Below are 18,713 nucleotides of genomic sequence, written 5' to 3'. Positions count from 1 at the left end.
TCAGCACCATTTGTTGAAAAGATTGTCCTTTCCCCCATTAAATCATCTTGACACCCTAGTCAAAAATCTTTTGACCGTATATGTGATGGTTTATTTCTGGATTCTGTGTTCTATTTCATTGGTCTGTATGTCTGTTTTTATGCCAATACCATACTGTTTTGGTTACTGTAGCTTTGTAATAAGTTTTGAAATCGGAAAGTGTGTCTTCCAGCTTTGTTTTTCTTTTTCAAGTTTGGTTTGACTATTAGAAGTCCCTTGAGATTCCATGTGGATTTTAAATTTATTTTTCTATTAATGCAAAAAACATCATTAGAATTTTGGCAGGAACTACATTGAATCTATAGATAACTTTGGGTGGTATTACCATCTTAATAATAATAAATCTTCCAATCTGTAATCACAGGATGTGCTTCCGTTTATTTGTCTTCTTTCACTTCTTTCACTAGTGTTTTGTAGCTTTCATTCCAGAAGACTTTTACCTACTTGGTTAATTCCTAAGTATTTTATTCTTTTTGTTGCTATTGTAATTGGTATTATTTTCTTAATTTGCTTTTCAGATTGTTCATTGTAAGTGTAAAGAAGTACAACTTATTTCTGCATTTTGACTTTGTATCTTTCTACTTTGCTGAACATATTTATTAGTTCTAAGTTTTTGGTAGAATCCTTAGGGTAACTATAAAAGATTTTACTGCTTTCTTTCCAATTTGGATGTCTTTTACTTTTTTTCTTGTCTAATTACTCTCAGAACCATGGAATTTTATAGCTAAAAAAGATCTTAGGGAACACCAGTTTCAAAACCCTTATTTTACAGGAGAGGAAACTGAGACTTCAAAATTTTAGTGACTTGCCTGATGCTCACTACTAGCTAAGGAAGGAGACTGAGTCAAATTCATGTTTTCTTTCCATATGTCTCTTTTCACTATTAAATGTTTTCTCATCTCATTTATCACCTTCCCCCTATTTCTGGCTGCCTTCAATATTCATTTAATTTAATACCTTGTTTTATTTGTATAAAAGCAACTCAGTGAGAATTATGACTTTTATTTTGTTTTTTAATTCCATAGCACTCATAGCAATGGCCTTTGTGGTTAGTGGGCAGGCGAGTGTGTGTATACTGAGAAGGTGGGTTAGGATATGCTATGCTACCATGACTACAGCTGATTATAGGCACGTGGAGTAAATAGTAATGCAATTAAGTAAGAACCATATAATTAAAAATAATGCTAGTGAGAAGTATGATACATTTATTTTATTTAAAATTTCAAATAATTGGACAATGGAACACTTCTTGAAAAACAAACCAAAGAAATTGAATAAGCCTAAAATTCTTAGATTTTTGGTTGCATTTAAATAACACATCTTAATATTTACATTTGTTTAGTTGCCATTTTCGTAACACTTATTATAGAATAAAATTAAAGAACAGGAAAAAAACCTTCAGGAAACAAAGTAATATTGTAAATCTTTTTGAATTAAAAAAACCCTGCAAATGGTATGCCTTTTAGTAACAAAAACTGCTCTTGCAGGACCAGATCTTTAAATTTAATGAGTGGGGGCTTTTTATGTGTTTAATGTACCTTGTGACCTCTTAGTACTTAGCTATTTCCCTTTTCTCCTTAGAAAGACCTCCTTGTGGACTTACCCTTCCTTCATTTCTCTACATTTGTTGCCTTTAAATTTTAGGGATGTGATTGGTTATCAGGTTTTTTTTCTTTTTTAAAAAATTTCTCTACCCACTCTGTTCTAAACTTCTTTGGTGGTCTATTCTTTTGGAAGTGAAGAAATAAATGCTAGTCTCCTGATTTGATTCAAAATGTCTCAGAACATATTTTCTCATAGACTCTCCCATGTTCCTATGCCATTGAATAATATTACATGATATCGGTTAAAGGTTTTTAAAACCTAAAGTAACCAAAAATAGAGTTGCTACTTTTTACTTGAAAAGCATTGAACATTTTTAAAAACATATAGGTGGATTTCCTTATCTTTAGAATTTGTGTTTTAGAGATAACTATTTTAGTACACACTTTAAACCTTCATCTGAGACAGGACATTTATTTATAAATTCCAGTATTTAGATAACTAAGAAATACTGAAGAAAAATGACCATTTATAATGTGTATTTAAATGAGGCTTTCATATGTCAGTCGTTACATACCAATGATTTAACACCGTTTCCTCAGTAAAAGCTTTATGGAATTGGTTTGCTTCAAACAAAAGATCTTAAAGCAGAATGCTTTTTTGAGACCTCCGGACTCCTTTCTATTCTTGCCATCTTTTCCTGTGTAGATTTTATATGCTCAAATAGTATATAAACCATTCTTCATTATTTATCGTCTACACAGCATGTGCCATTTGAGTGCTTAGTGCCATGAAATTATTAAAAGCAGTAGTTACCTTTTTCTTAATAAATACTACCTTATTTGGTGTTTAACTTGTTATATAGAGATAGTTTGATTAAAGCTACTTAATATTTTACAGATAGACTTTATATTAGGTACAACAGCTATTAATAAAATTTGTATTTTAGTCTTTTTAGAAATAGGCTACTATTTTAAAAAGGAAACAAAACATGATAGTCAGAAATACCATGTCTTTTAGAAAGGTCGCGATCTTCTAGAAGTTAAAAAGTATAGAAAACTATTATTCTTATAAATTTTAATAAATGTGTAATCTGTATAATTATTTGTAGTTAATCCATAGTTTGTACTGCTTTTAAGTGGAAGCTCTTTTTTGCTGTTGTAAGACTCGTTTAGACTAAAACTACTTCTTAAAAACAAAAATCCAAAATTATGTCAGAACAATATAGCTGTTTCAGAAACTACGTACTGCTTTACCAATTAAAAGATGCTTTTATATACATTTTCTTAGTTAAGGCTCACAGTCACCCTGTAAAATAGATAGGAATGATTTCTCCCATTTCACAGGAAACAAAAGGTCGGAATCTTGTTTGAAATACCTAAGGTCATACAGCAAGTTACAGCGTAATTGGAGCTCCACCTTTAAATTCATCCTCCCCAGTAGTGGTGTCAAAAAACTTCTACATTACTGTAAAGCAGACATTATAGTATATAGCCCACTTTAGAGATTTCAGTTTTATTTATTTATGCTGAAATTAGCATAATAAAACTGAAAGTAGACAAATTAATTTTTAAAAAACCAAAAGATTTACACGCCACTACACTCCAGCCTGTTGACAGAGGGAGACTCCGTCTCAAAAAAACAAAACAAAACAAAAATCCGAAAGATCTAAATACATTTAGATTTTTAAAAAATTGGCTTCGTCAGCCAGGCACGGTGGCTCATGCCTGTAATCCCAGCACTTTGGGAGGCCGAGCTGGATGGATCACATGGTCAGGAGTTCAAGACCAGCCTGGCCAACATAGTGAAACTCCGTCTCTACTAAAAATACAAAAATTAGCTAGGCATGGTGGTGCGTGCCTGTAGTCCCAGCTACTCGAGAGACTGAGGCAGGAGAATCGCTTGAACCCCGGAGGCGGAGGTTGCAGTGACCTGAGATTGTGCCACTGCATTCCAGCCTGGGCAACAGAACAAGACTCCAATTCAAAAAAAAAAAAAAATGGCTGTCAAATAAGTATTTGGTCAATGCGTAAGTATTACTGTTAATATTGATGTTGTTATTTTAATGGAAACAAGGGCATACACGAATTTAGGAGATTCTAAATAAAATGATTTTACTGATTTTAATGTATTTTAATAAGTAGAAGCATTTTTCTACAGATACTAGAAATATAATATTTGTAGCAATCCAAATTAATTCATATAGCTTATTACTTTGTTTTCAAATAAGCAATTATACCAATTTTCTAACTAATATATTTTATATTTACATTGTCTTTTTTTATCAGACTAAGAGTTACACAAGTATCGATCCTTTTTGCATTGTACCTTGCTCTGTTGTTGATATATCCTATGTAAGTGGTCAAAACATCATTTAGGATTTGTATCATTAAGGATTTGTATCCCTTAATTCCATCTTCTTTTGATCTATATGTATTTGAATTTACCTGAAGTGAGAGATGATTCACAGGTTGTAAATTTTTCACAATTAGTTGGATTCTTAAAATATAAAATAGTTATTATTTGTGAAATGATGCTAGACTTCCCATGTCCTTGGTCACCCTCTTTAAAGCATTCATTAGAGTTTCTAATTGCTTTTTAAAAAACATCTTTATTAAGGCATCATATACATACCATAAAATTCATTTATTTTAAATGTACAGTTTCCTGTCCTTTTTTAAACTTTTTTTGGTTTTTTTTCCATCCTTCTATGATTTTTTAAAGATAATTGTAGATGCACATGAAGTCTCAAGAAATATAGAGTGATCCCTTGTACACTTTACCTAATTTCTCTGATTGGTAATAGTTTTGGACTATAATAATACACTATCAAAACCAGGTTTTGCCATTGATACAATCCTTCTTATTCATATTCCCCTAGTTTTATTTTTACTCAGTATACATATGTGTATGTGTATGAAGTTCTGTGCAAGTTCACATATCCAGCATCATAGTCAAGATAGTACATAGTTGTAACACCACAGGGATCTCTCACACTGTGCTTTTATAACCACACCCACCTCTCTGATGTTGACCATCTTATCATGTGCTTGTTTGCCATTTGTTTATCCTCTTCATTGAAATGTGTGTTCATATCTTTTGCCCATTTTTGTATTGGATTGTTTGGTTTTTGTTTACTGTTGTTTTGAGACTTGTTTATATATTCTAGATACCAGTCCATCAGATATGTGGTTTACAAATATTTTCTCTCTGTCTATAGGCTTTCATCTTCCAAATATAGACTTTCAAAGAGCAAAAATTTTTTATTTTGATGAGTTCCATTTGATAATTTTTACTTTCATAATCATGCTTTTGATATAAGTCTGATAATTCTTTGCCTAGCCTTAGACCCCAAAGATTTCCTCCATGTATTTTTCTTTCTTTTTTTTTTTTTTTTTTTTTTTTTTTTTGAGACAGTCTCGCTCTGTCACCCAGGCTGGAGTGCAGTGGTGCAATCTTGGCTCACTGCAAGCTCCGCCTCCCAGATTCACGCCATTCTCCTGCCTCAGCCTCCCGAGTAGCTGGGACTACAGGCACGCGCCACCACACCCTAATTTTTTGTATTTTTCGTAGAGATGGGGTTTCACCATGTTAGCCAGGATGATCTCGATCTCCTGACCTCGTGATCCACCCACCTTGGCCTCCCAAAGTGGTGGGATTACAGGCGTGAGCCACCATGCCTGACCCCTTCTATGTATTCTAAAATTTTTATAGTTTTATGTTTTATGTTTAAGTCTATGGTCCATTTTGAGTTAACTTTTGTAAAAGGTGTAAGGTTTAGGTCAAGGTTCATCTAGTTCACTTTTTTAAAAAATCAGTGTTTACCAATTGTTTATTCAACAAATATTTTCTGAGCACTTTATATGCCAAGCCACTGTGTTTGATACTGGGTTTATTCATGTAACCTATTGTGTGGAGTCAGTTCCTTATTTTAGTACTTACAGTCATCATTTTGCGTGGTACCATGTTAACTGAAACTAGTGCATGCTGGAACTGTGGCCTTGCTATGTAAATGGCGTCTCTCCAAATTTCACAGATACTAAATTAATGAAATTCAGGACCAGGATTATGACTACTCAGGTAATTAAATCCACAATTATCAGACGTACTTTGAAATGAAGGAACCAAAATAATAGTTATCATTTAAAGAGGGTGAGAGGGATGAGTACAAAACTACCTTTTATTGTGAACTACCAACTATGGGTTAAGTTGCGTAAATGTTATCCTCACCTCCCATGAAATAAGAATTAGTATCCATTATTTTACTAATGAGAAAAATGAGGATCAGAGATTATAGGCTAATCAGATTCCGTGTTGTGATTTGATCCTGATCTTTTTTCACATCAAAGCCTGTGTGCTTTCCACAAGAACAGCAGCAGCCTGAAAGAGCAGCTGCAGCTGGGAGCAGCGATGGAGGTAATAAACAGTGACAGGGGTAAAAAGAGATGAGAACCAGTGATGAAGAAACAGATGGTAAATTGCCTTTGTCATCCATGGGCTCCAGCAGTTCTGGGAATATGCTTTGTGGGTTAAGAATAAAAGCTTTAGACTTAGATAGACCTGAGTTTGAATCCTAAATCTTCCATTTTTCCGGCTTTGACTTCTCAGGCAAATTTACTTAACCTCTCTGGAGCACTGTTTCCTTAGCTGTAAAATTAGGATGATAACACCTACCTATTGGTTGTTGTGAGGACTAAAATGAGATAATATATAACAGACTTAAGAGTGCTTTGCACAGAGTACATATTAATGGGTTATAGCACAAAATAGTATTGTTTAATGTTTATATTATTAAACATTATATAAATAAATGTATATGCATAATATTATGTACAAAAGGAGGGGACAGAGCCAAGAATTCATTCTAAGGCTTAAATCTCCACACACAAGAAATAATTAAAGGGATTTTTTATTCTACTTTGTTAGAATAAAAATTAAAAAAGAATGTCTCTGCCCTTTAAAATAGAAAATTCTTATCAAAAATGGCAAAAATAATTCCTACTAAATATTTTGATGTTTTCTTTGATAGTAGGTTTCCTACTACTCTTAAACTGTGATGCTGAGTATTTATCTCTTTAGTAATGGTATTCAGCCTGTATTACACTGAGCCCTAAGGTAATAATTCTTAAACTGAGTACATAAACTCAAACACACATCTTTTTCAAATTTACATACCTGGATTCCACAACTAGGAGATTTGTAGTTACAAAAAAGGTTGTTAGAGGAATAAAAATAACCCTTGAATACTTTTTAGCCAGGTTTACAAATGTTTAACATTTTGCCACATTACCTTATTGTTCCATCTGTATAGACATAGACGTTACTGTTTTGCTGAACCATTTTGGAGTAGGTTGCATATGTCACACCGTCACACTTCAGTGTGTGTTACAAAGAACGAGAATATACTTCTGAATAGCCATTTCACAGTTATCAAGTTTAGAAAATTTAACATTGATACTATGATACCATATTTTTATCCAATCTTCAGCCCATATATCTGATTTCTTATTTATCTCAATAATGTGCTACATAGCAATTTTTTTCCAATCCTGTTGACATACTGCATTTCGGTGGTATTTTTTGTAGCCTCCTTTAATCCAAAACTGTTCTTCCACCTTTTTTCTTTTTTCTTTTTTTTTTTTTAACTTTTATGACATTGGCATTATTGATTTATTTTTTAGGAACAGAGTTTTACTCCATCACTCAGGCTGGAGTGCAGTAGTGTAATCTTAGTTCACTGGAACCTCCAATTCCTGGCCTCAAATGATCCTCTTGCCTCAGCCGCCTAAGTAGGTAGGACTACAGGCATGTGCCACCACACTCATCTAATCTTTTAATTTTTTATAGAGATGGTCTTGCTATGTTGCCTGGGCTGGCCTCAAGCAATTCTCTCGGCCTTGCTCTCCCAAAGCACTGAGATCAGAGGCATGAACCACCGTTCCCAGCCCGGCATTGGCATTTTTGAAGGAAAAGATTCTGTTATTTTACAGACTGCCTTTTGAGTATATTCCCTATTAAATTCAGATTATGGATTTTTGGCTGGAATGCTATATAATGATGTTGTGTCCTCAGGGCATCACATCTAGAGGCACATGATGTGCATTTGCCTCTTATTTGTAAATGTTAATTTTCATCATTTGGTTAAGGTTTTGTCTTATTTCTTAATTTTTTCTTGTAATTAATGACTGATATGTGGGAAGATACTTTGGGATTCTGTAAGTATTCCATTCTTTGTCAAACTCCAGATTCAGCAGCATCCATTGACAATTCTTGACTAAATTATTTTTTCTCTGATGGTACAATGATAATTTTTCTAACTACATTATTCTATCTTCTTTAATTAGAATTCTACTCTAAAAAAGAGCTTTCCTTCTCCTTTATGTTTCTATTGATCATCATCAGTGTAGACTCACAGATTCTTTTTTTATGTAATGGATTATACAGTTTTTCCTCAGTATTTGTGGATCTGCATCCACAGTGTCATTCGACCACAATTGAAAATATTTGGAAAAAATAGAGAGTAACAATACAACAATAAATAATAATACAAATTGTAGAATATAGTATAACAACTATTTACGTAGCATTTACATCTTACTGGATGTTATAAGTCACCTAGAGATGATTTAAAGTGTACAGGAGATGATTTAAAGTATACTATGCCATTTTATACAAGGGACTTGAGCATCCGTGGATTTTGGTATCTGGGGGAGGTGACATGAGGGGGTGATCCTGGAACCAGTCTACTGCAAATGTTAAGGGACAATTAATTCATTACTGTCATTTTTATTTTGATGTTCCAGGTTTGGCCAATAGGAGCCGCCTTCAAATTAGCTCCTAATGTCCTTTTGACATTATCCCATTGCTTTTGTTTTTCTTTTTTTTCTTTTTTTTGATTTGCTATTAGTTCACTGAACACTCGTAATCCAAGTTTAAGAAACACTGCCTTAGGAGTTTCTTGGTAGCCCCTAAGGGAGTCCCAAGTAAACTGGAAAGGTACAAGTTGAGAAGAAGATGCACCTTTTCACCATATTCATGGATAGCAGAACTTTGATGAGTCCCTCCTATAGGTAAATCCCGCAAACATGTAATATAGAGAGTATAATATTTTATAATTATATCTACTTAAATTAAGGTTAAAATTAACTTTTATTGACGAGTTACCAGATGAAATCAGGAAAAATAAATCAAGTAATTGCTATGCAAGTGCTTCAGCCATATTTTAATGCTTAAACATTGGATCTTTGAGGCAATAAAAAGTGACTTAGAGATTTCTGCGCCATGTTCCTTGCTTTGAGGTGATTGGTTTGACAGCCATTATGCTGGGCCAATTGTAAATGTAAGGAGGGTGGCAGCAGGGAGTTTTTCTCTAATGTCATTCAATTTCTGTAGCAAAAATGCTTCTTCTTTTTGCCTGGGTGAGGGAAAGGGGTTGGGATACAAACCCAATCTTTCTAGCTGTGTGATATATGTGTGTTGAGGGGAGAGGTTGTGGTCCATTTTTACCTATATATATGCACATTATTTTATTTAATTCTCATAAAAATCATACAAGGGGTATATTTTTATTGGTATTGTGTAGGGAAGGAAACAATGACCCAGAGATGTTAATATCCTGATTCTTTTGCTCATTTCACTCTGAATTTCTCTCTTCTGTATCCTATGTTTTGGAGTGCCAAGCCTCTCAAGGTTTCTGCAAGGTACATAAGCTTCTGCTTCCCTCTCCATATGATTCCAGACTGTCCTCCATCTTTGTCTACATGGCTTCATTAGTAGCCACTCCTCCTTCTACTTTTCGTGTTGCAGAAATATGTTGAAATCTCATGTTCATGACTGTCCTGTTTTTGTTTTCTGTTAGTTGTAGTTTCTACCATTTTTTTTTCCTCTGTCATTTTATGGGAGAGAGAGGTGATAAATATATGTGCTCCATCTTACAAGAATCCAACCAAGGTTGAGGTTTTTTCCGAAAAAGTTCCTTAAAAGAGTATTTCAAAAGTGAGTCCAAAAATTGTTTCTTCTGTCTCCTGTCCAAATGGTACCTTACAAATTGCAAAGCATGTTAATGAGGTGATACCCTACCATTTGTACTTATCCCAATATTAGTTTAAAACCTATTCCTCGGAGGCCAAGGCGGGCGGATCACCTGAGGTCAGGAGTTCGTAGACCAGCCTGGCCAACATGGTGAAACCCCATCTCTACTAAAAATACAAAAATTAGCCGGGCGTGGTGGCAGGCACCTGTAATCCCAGCTACTCAGGAGGCTGAGACAGGATAATTGCTTGAACCCAGGAGGCAGAGGTTGCAGTGAGCCGAGATTGCACCATTGCACTCCAGCCTGGGGGACGAGAGCGAGACTTCATCTCAAAAAAAAAAAAAAAAAAAAAAAAAACCACTATTCCTAAGACATGAGCATGAATAAAAATGATTTTGAAGTTTAGCATATTAAATGTAAGCTATGTAATACCAAAAGAGCTTTCGTAGAAAGAAAAACACCATATATGTTTAGTAATCCTAGATATAACTTTACTGAAATGTTATCAGGTGGGAGTACAACAGATCATATAGGGGTGACAGTGGCTGCTTGCTCTATAAAAGTAGGAAACTTTATGCAGTCTTCTAGATAAATACCTCTCAAAGGCATTATTTTTTAATAATGCTGGACTCTTCCTAAAATCATGTTACTTTCCATTTATGTCTTCCCAGCTACTGTGCCATAGCAGCATAGGACTTTAGGAACAGAAGATTAAGTTTGAAATGTAAGCTATGATAATAAACCAAAGTATGAAATTCTTATACACGAGATTAATTTAATAAAATAGCTCTGTCTTCGCTCATGTGACACGTTTATACACAGTACCACTGAGTGTTCAAGGTCGCACAGTTTGGTTGCCAGTCTACATTCAGTAGTCATTCAGTACCCATTTGTGTCAGGCTTCTAAGTTTCCTGTTCACTACCATGTTCCCTGAGTGTATTTGCAGGCAGTACAGAATTGGACATGAATATTTTATCCTTAAACCGAAACAGTATATAATAGCTCTGAGACACAAGGAGCGTTAATTGACTGCTGTATTAAAATGATTATAATTAATTGATAGTCATATTTGCATAATTTCAGGGAGTAGAAATTCTGGGATCATGTTCGTTTGCCTATTTGGCCGTTGCTTCATTTGATGCTTCATCCAATTTATAAAGGAGTTCTGATTTATTTTATTTTGTGCTAATCATTCGCTGGAAATTATCAATTTACGTTTACTAAATAGTATCTAAATTTTCAGTAGTAAGTATTCATTTTATTACTATTCTTTTTTTTTCTGAGACAAGAGTCTCACTCTGTTGCCCAGGCTGGAGTGCCACATTCTCAGCTCACTGCAACCTCTGCCTCCCGGGTTCAAGTGATTCTCCTGCCTCAGTCTTCCCAGTAGCTGGGATTACAGGCATGCGCCACAATGCCAGGCTTATTTGTGTATTTTTAGTGGAGATGGGGTTTGCCATGTTGGACAGGCCAGTCTGGAACTCCTGACCTCAAGTGATCTGCCCGCCTCGGCCTCCCGAAGTGCTGAGATTACAGACGTGAGCCACCACTCCTGGCCGCGTTTTATTAGCATTCTGAAAAATAATGAGAAAATGTAGAGTTGGGATTGCGTTGGGGTTTTTCCCCCATTTTTTTTTTTGTTTGTTTTTGTCTCCTCGGAAAGGAAGAGTTTCAACTGTGAAATCTTATGGAGAATTTTTTTTGTTGCATGATTTCTCTTCTGTGATTAAGTAATTATGAAATTTTTGGTTACTTCTGTCAGATGATAAATAATGAAGTCATGTTTCTTTGTTTGTAGACCAAGAAAAAATATGTTTGGTTTTATTTTGAAGCTCCTTAGAAAGATTTTTATAGATCCTCTCAACATGATAAAGAAGCTTTGAACAAAATAAATTCAAATTTGGAAGAAAAGGTATGGGACACCTTGAATTGTATTAATTACAGTTGATCTTCATTATTTATAATTTTGTATTGGTGAATTTACCTATTCACTAAAATTTATTCGTATCTCTCAAAGGAGTACTCCTGTTGCTTCTGCAGCCTTTAGCAAACATGCACAAGAGCTGAAAAAAATGTGTTGTTCAAGGTGCACTTTCGCAGCTGAAGTTGAAGGCAAGGCTCTGCCGCCTTATCTTAGCTCTCATTATAAACTTAAGTGTCCTTTTTGTGGCTTATTTAATGCCACATTTCCCACATGCTTTTTCTTAGTGGTTTTAGTGTTTAAAATGGCCCCTGGCCGGGCGAGGTGGCTCACACCTGTAATCCCAGCACTTTGGGAGGCCAGGGCGGGCGTATCATGAGGTCAGGAGATCGAGACTATCCTGGCTAACATGGTGAAACATCGTCTCTACTAAAAATACAAAAAAAAAAAATTAGCCGGGCATGGTAGCTGGCGCCTGTAGTCCCAGCTACTCTGGAGGCTGAGGCAGGAGAATGGCGTGAACCTGGGAGGCGGAGCTTGCAGTACGCCACTGCACTCCAGCCTGGGCCACAGAGTGAGACTCCATCTCCAAAAACAAAAAACAAAAAACAAACAAACAAAAAAAAACGGCCCCCAAGCCTAGTGCAGAAGTGTTGTCTAGTTTTCCTAAGTGTTGTGCCTTATGGAGAAAATACATGTTAGATAAGCCTCATTCAAGCCTGAGTTATAGTGCTATTGGCCATGAGTTCACAATTAATGAATTAGCAATATATATTAAATGTCTTTCAGCAGAAACACACATAAAATAAGGCTATGTATTGATCAGTTAATGAAGATATTGTGAACAGAGGCTTACAGTAACCTAACCCTATAATTCCCTAGAAACAATGGTTCAGTATTGCTAATTCAGTGTTTGCAGAAACTTTAAAGAATGTAATTGCCATGAATAACAAGAAGCATCATATTTCTTTTATTTCTATATGAGATAGACTAACATAGATTAATTATGTTCTTAGAAGAGTAAATATTTTTTCTAAGAAATAAATATGTATTTTCTCCACCTATTTTGAGTGAACAAATAAAGCTGTAGTTTCATCACAGAATCCATATTTACACCAAAACTAGTGATTTCAAATACAAAAACTTCTTTTGTATTGAATTTTTTTTCAATTTGAAACTTTTTGCGTATTCAGTGATTCCACATTGCAGCTGTCTTTTTTACCTAACAATTTCTGCAAGCGACAGGACAGTACTATATCTTTTATAATATTATGTTTCAGTTTTAAAATCGTTATAACAAGATATTATTAAAACTTTTAAGACAAATCTGAAGACTTTATACTTTGAAATTAAGTTTTAATTGGTTCAGTCTAAACACTATTTTCAAGAGTTTGAAATCATAGAAGAACCCAGCATGAAACTGCGTCATATTCTACATCTCTTTTAGAGCCAGTGTTGACAGCTTATTTTCTTTTAATTTTTAATTTTAATTTTTTTTTAGAGACAATTTCTCACTCTGTCACTCAGGTTGTAGTGCAGTGGTGTGATCATAGCTCACTATAACCTCAAACTCCTGAGCTCAAGTGATCTTCCTGCCTCAGACTCCTGAGTGGATAGGACTACAGGTATACACCATCACACCTAGCTAACTTTTTTTGTATTTTGTGAAAACGGGGTCTATGTTGCCCTGTCTGGTCTTGAACTCTTGGTCTCAAGCAGTCCTCCTGCCTCAGCTTCTCAAAGTGCTGGGATTGCAGGCATGAGTCACCACACCTAGCCACATCTTGACCGATTATTAACAATAACACAAAGACCTATTTCATGATACTGCTATTGACACCATCCTCAGGCATGCTGAGTTTTACAATTTTTTGTGAAAGACAACACAGCCTTTTTTGTTTTCTAGAGTTTTTTGTTGTTGTTGCTGGGTCATTGATATAAAAGAATTACATTTACAAGAAGATAAAAATTAAAACATGGTCAAAATATGAAATAACTAAAGGAGGCGAATTGCATGTAGAGGCCCTACAAAGCTGTACAAGTAGCAACATGAACAAATAAGCTTATTCAACAGGCAGGACATCAGAACAGTTGAAGTATCATTAAGTAAGCTTTATGAAAGTGCTTACTTTCACTTGATGAAAATATGCTTGTCAAAGTAATATCTAACATATTGACTGTTAGTTGACTGTTAGCCATGAAATGAACTTTATGTACATTATCTTATTTAACACAATAGCTTTTTGAGCTATAGATATTTTTATCATTATTATTTTTTTGCATTGTACATGAAGAAACCAAAGCTCAGAGTAGTCAAGTAACTTTCCCAAGGTCCTGTAAGTAATAACTAATAAAGTCAGGATTTAAACTCAGTTCCTTCTGACTTCAAAATCCATACCACTGTACTCCCTCCATGACTTGCTTTACAACTTACACAATGGATGTCATGTCATTTTGAGAGTTTTAAAGCTTTTCTGACAGTTACACCCATGTTTCGCATCCCTATTACGCTAAGGAAGATAGGGAATGGGGGCAGAACACTATAGACTCCCTTTTCTTTCTCCAAGTGCTAAACTCATGATATTACTTTTTCTCAGAGTGCTTTATCATTACTGTGTTTTTACCTAGGATCAAGAACTGCTTTAAAGGGAAATGAAAGTCCCAAGGGGACAATTTTCAGTATTGTTTAGCAGTAGAAATACAGAAAATAAGGTATAATCTTGCAGTTTTCTTTGTCTGAACTATGTATACATGAGCCTCAACCCTCCAACCTCCCCATTATTAATTATTAGTTTTTTAAAGAACCAGCTGCTGGCTTTACCTCTTTCTACCTGCTGGATGTTTTCTGAATCACATTATCCAGTGTGATTAATTTAAGTGATCTCCATTAAAGTCCAGAGCCTAGGAAAATCACCCTGATTCTTTGTTCCCTAGCAACAGGCCTAAGAGTAGCAACAGCTGCTTCACCATATGCCACTAGAAAGATTCTGTAGGAAAATACTGAAATTGTTAATAAATGCTTTAAATATTGAGGCTTCAGATACTGCAGTTACCATGTTTGATAATTTACCTTTAGTGGTACAAAAACAAAAGAGAAAAATAAATTTAATTATTTAAAATAACAGCTCTGCGAGGTGAGCTCAGCAATTAACGTAAGTTCTAGATATTTTCTTGCTGAGTTAAACAGAGGAATAACCATGGTGAAAATAAAATACTTTTCTTTATGATTAGTAGACTTAAAATGTTCAATTTGTGTCAAAATTAAGTTGTACTTATGTTGTAATGTGACATGGCACATTTAAACATTAAACAAATATAAAACTTGTAATTGTTTGTTGACATTCTCTATTTTTTGTACGTTAATCTTTCCTACTGTCTCCATGGTTTTGTGTTTTCCAGAATATCTTGTAATTAGAATCATACAGTAAGGAACTTTTTTAGATTTGCTTTTTTTAGTTAACATTAGTATTAGGCACTTAAGGTTCCTCCATGTCTTTTCATTGCTTGATAACTCTTCTCTTTTTACTGCTAAATAATTTTCAATTGTATAGATATATTGTACCACAGCTTATTTATACATTCTTATAATGAAGTACATCATAGTTGCTTACAGATTTTGAAAATTAATTACCAAAACTGCTTTAAACATTCACGTGTAGGTTTTTGTGTGGACATAAACTTTTATTTAGATAAATACCAAGGAATGCTAATACTGAATCCTACAAAGTATGTTTAATTTTTAAAGAAACTACCTGTCTTCCAAAGTGGTTGTATCATTTTGCATTCCTACATCCTTGCCAGCATTTGGTATTGTCACTCTTTTGGGTATACTCTTTTAATGGGTGTGTAGTAGTTGTAGTAATATCTCATTGTTACTTTATTTTCAATTCCCTCATGACATACGATGTTGAGCATCTTTTCATATGCTTATTTGCCATTGTATATTTTCTTTGATGAGGTGTCTATTCAGATCTTTCACTCATTTTTTAAAGTGGATTATTTCCTTATTGCTGAGGTTTAAGAGTTCTTTACCGAATAGGAACAGCTCCAGCCTCCAGCTCCCAGCGTGAGCAACACAGAAGACGGGTGATTTCTGCATTTTCAACTGAGGTACCTGGTTCATCTCACTGGGGCATGTCGGACAGTTGGCACTGGTCCATGGGTGCAGCCTGACCAGACCAGCGAGAGCTGAAGCAGGGCGAGGCATCGCCTCACCTGGGAAGTGCAAGGGGGTAGGGAATTTCTTTTCCTAGCCAAAGGAAATTGAGACACACAACACCTGGAAAATCAGGTAACTCCCACCCTAATGCTGCGCTTTACCAAGGGTCTTAGCACACAGCACACCAGGAGATTATATCCTACACCTGATCCAGAGTGTCCCATGCCCACGGAGCCTCCCTCATTGCTAGCACAGCAGTCTGAGATCTAACTGCAAGGTGGCAGTGAGGTTGGGGGAGGGGCGCCCACCATTGCCGGGGCTTAAGTAGATGAACAAAGCCACTGGGAAGCTCAAACTGGGTGGAGCCCACCACAGCTCAAGGAGGCTGGCCTGCCTCTGTAGACTCCTCCTCTGGGGACAGGGCATAGCTAAACAAAAAGCAGCAGAAACCTCGGCAGAGGTAAATGCCCCTGTCTGACAGCTTTGAAGAGAGAAGTGGATCTCCCAGCACGGAGGTTGAGATCTGAGAACGGACAGACTGCCTGCTCAAGTGGGTCCCTGACCCCTGAGTAGCCTAACTGGGAGACATCACCCACTAGGTGCAGACCAACACCTCACACCTCACACGGCAGGGTACACCCCTGAGACGAAGCTTCCAGAGCAAGAATCAGACAGCAACACTCGCTGTTCAGCAATATTCTATCTTCTGCAGCCTCCGCTGCTGATACCAGGCAAACAGGGTCTGGAGTGGACCTCAAGCAAACTCCAACAGACCTACAGCTGAGGGTCCTGACTGTTAGAAGGAAAACTAACAAACAGAAAGGACACTCACACCAAAGCCCCATCAGTATGTCACCATCATCAAAGATCAAAGCAGATAAAACCACAAAGATGGGGAAAAAGGAGTGCAGAAAAGCTGGAAATTCAAAAAATCAGAGCACATCTCCCCCTCCAAAGGAACACAGCTCATCGCCAGCAACAGAACAAAGCTGGACGGAGAATGACTTTGACAAGTTGAGAGAAGGCTTCAGTCAATCAAACTTCTCAGAGCTAAAGGAGGAACTACGTAACCAGCACAAAGAAACTAAAAACCTTGAAAAAAGAATGGATGAATGAATAACTAGAATAATCAATGCAGAGAAGACCTTAAAAGAACTGACAGAGATGAAAACCATAACACGAGAACTACATGACAAATGCACAAGCTTCAGTAACCGACTGGACCAACTGGAAGAAAGAATATCAGCGATTGAAGATCAAATGAATGAAATGAAGTGAGAAGAGAAGTGTAGAGAAAAAAGAGTAAAAAGAAATGAACAAAGCCTCCAAGAAATATGGAATTATGTGAAAAGACCAAATCTACGTCTGATTGGTGTGCCTGAAAGTGACGGGGAAAATGGAACCAACTTGGAAAACACTCTGCAGGATATCATCCAGGAGAACCCCCAACCTAGTAAGGCAGGCCAACATTCAAATTCAGGAAATACAGAGAAAGCCACAAAGATACTCCTCGAGAAGCGCAACTCCAAGACACATAATTGTCAGATTCACCAAAGTTGAAGGAAAAAATGTTAAGGGCAGCCAGAGAGAAAGGTCGGGTTACCCACAAAGGGAAGCCCATCAGACTAACAGCAGATCTCTTGGCAGAAACTCTCCAAGTCAGAAGAGAGAAGGGGCCAATATTCAACATTCTTAAAGAAAAGAATTTTCAACCCAGAATTTCATATCCAGCCAAACTAAATTTCATAACTGAAGGAGAAATAAAATCCTTTACAGACAAGTAAATGTTAGAGATTTTGTCACCACCAGGCCTGCCCTACAGGGGATCCTGAAGGAAGCACTAAACATGGAAAGGAACAGCAGGTACCAGCCATTGCAAAAACATGTCAAAATGTAAAGTCCATCAATGCTAGGAATAAACTGCATCAACTAGCAAGCAAAATAACCAGCTAATATCATAATGACAGGATCAAATTCACACATAACAATATTAACCTTAAATGTAAATGGACTAAACGGTTCAATTAAAAGACGCAGACTGGCAAATCCGATAAAGAACCAAGACCCATCAGTTTGCTGTATTCAGGAGACCCATCTCACATGCAGAGACACACATAGGCTCAAAATAAAGGGATGCAGGAAGATCTACCAAGCAAATGGAAAACAAAAAAAACCAGGGGTTGCAATCCTAGTCTCTGATAAAACAGACTTTAAACCATAAAAAATCAAAAGAGACAAAGAAAGCCATTACATAATGGTAAAGGGATCAATTCATCAGGAAGAGCTAATTATCCTAAATATATATGCATCCAATACAGGAGCACCCAGATTCATAAAGCAAGTCTTTAGAGACTTACAAAGAGACTTAGACTCCCATACAACAATAATGGGAGACTTTAACACCCCACTGTCTACCTTAGACAGATCAATGAGACAGAAAGTTAAAAAGGATATCCAGGAATTGAACTCAACTCTGCACCAAGCGGACCTAATAGACATCTACAGAACTCTCCACCCCAAATCAACAGAATATACATTCTTCTCAGCACCACATTGCACTTATTTCAAAATTGACCACATAGTTGGAAGTAAAGCACTCCTCAGCAAACGTAAAAGAACAGAAATTATAACAAACTGTCTCTCAGACCACAGTGCAATCAAACTAGAACTCAGGATTAAGAAACTCACTCAAAACCACTCAACTACATGGAAACTGAACAACCTGCTCCTGAATGACTACTGGGTATATAACGAAATGAAGGCAGAAATAAAGATGTTCTTTGAAACCAATGAGAACAAAGATACAACATACCAGAATCTCTGGGACACATTTAAAGCAGTGTGTAGAGGGAAATTTATAGCACTAAATGCCCACAAGAGAAAATAGGAAAGATCTAAACTTGACACCCTAACATCAAAATTTAAAGAGCTAGAGAAGCAAGAGCAAACACATTCAAAAGCTAACAGAAGGCTAGAAATAACTAAGATCAGAGCAGAACTGAAGGAGATAGAGACACAA

General features: G+C 36.0%; 1 protein-coding gene across 8 annotated transcripts in view; it reads left to right on the top strand.

Annotated features, from left to right (window-relative positions):
- FBXO8 (F-box protein 8) overlaps positions 1-18,713 on the top strand; it is a 55,239-nt gene that overhangs the window by 3,981 nt on the left and 32,545 nt on the right. For 3 of the 8 annotated variants that reach the window (XM_005556320.4, XM_074040775.1, XM_065545695.1), the window contains one exon: positions 11,413-11,526. The exons of 3 other annotated variants lie outside the window; for them this stretch is intronic. The gene's annotated coding sequence lies outside the window, so the exon portion shown is untranslated. Of the gene's footprint in view, positions 1-5,617; positions 5,662-10,284; positions 10,338-11,412; positions 11,527-18,713 lie in introns of all 8 variants that reach the window. 2 more of the 8 variants (XM_045393069.2, XM_045393071.2) reach the window with 2 other exon arrangements.

Source organism: Macaca fascicularis, chromosome 5 (genome assembly GCF_037993035.2).
Source record: "Macaca fascicularis isolate 582-1 chromosome 5, T2T-MFA8v1.1".
Classification (NCBI taxonomy): domain Eukaryota; kingdom Metazoa; phylum Chordata; class Mammalia; order Primates; family Cercopithecidae; genus Macaca; species Macaca fascicularis.
This window is presented reverse-complemented; position numbering and strand designations above follow the sequence as displayed.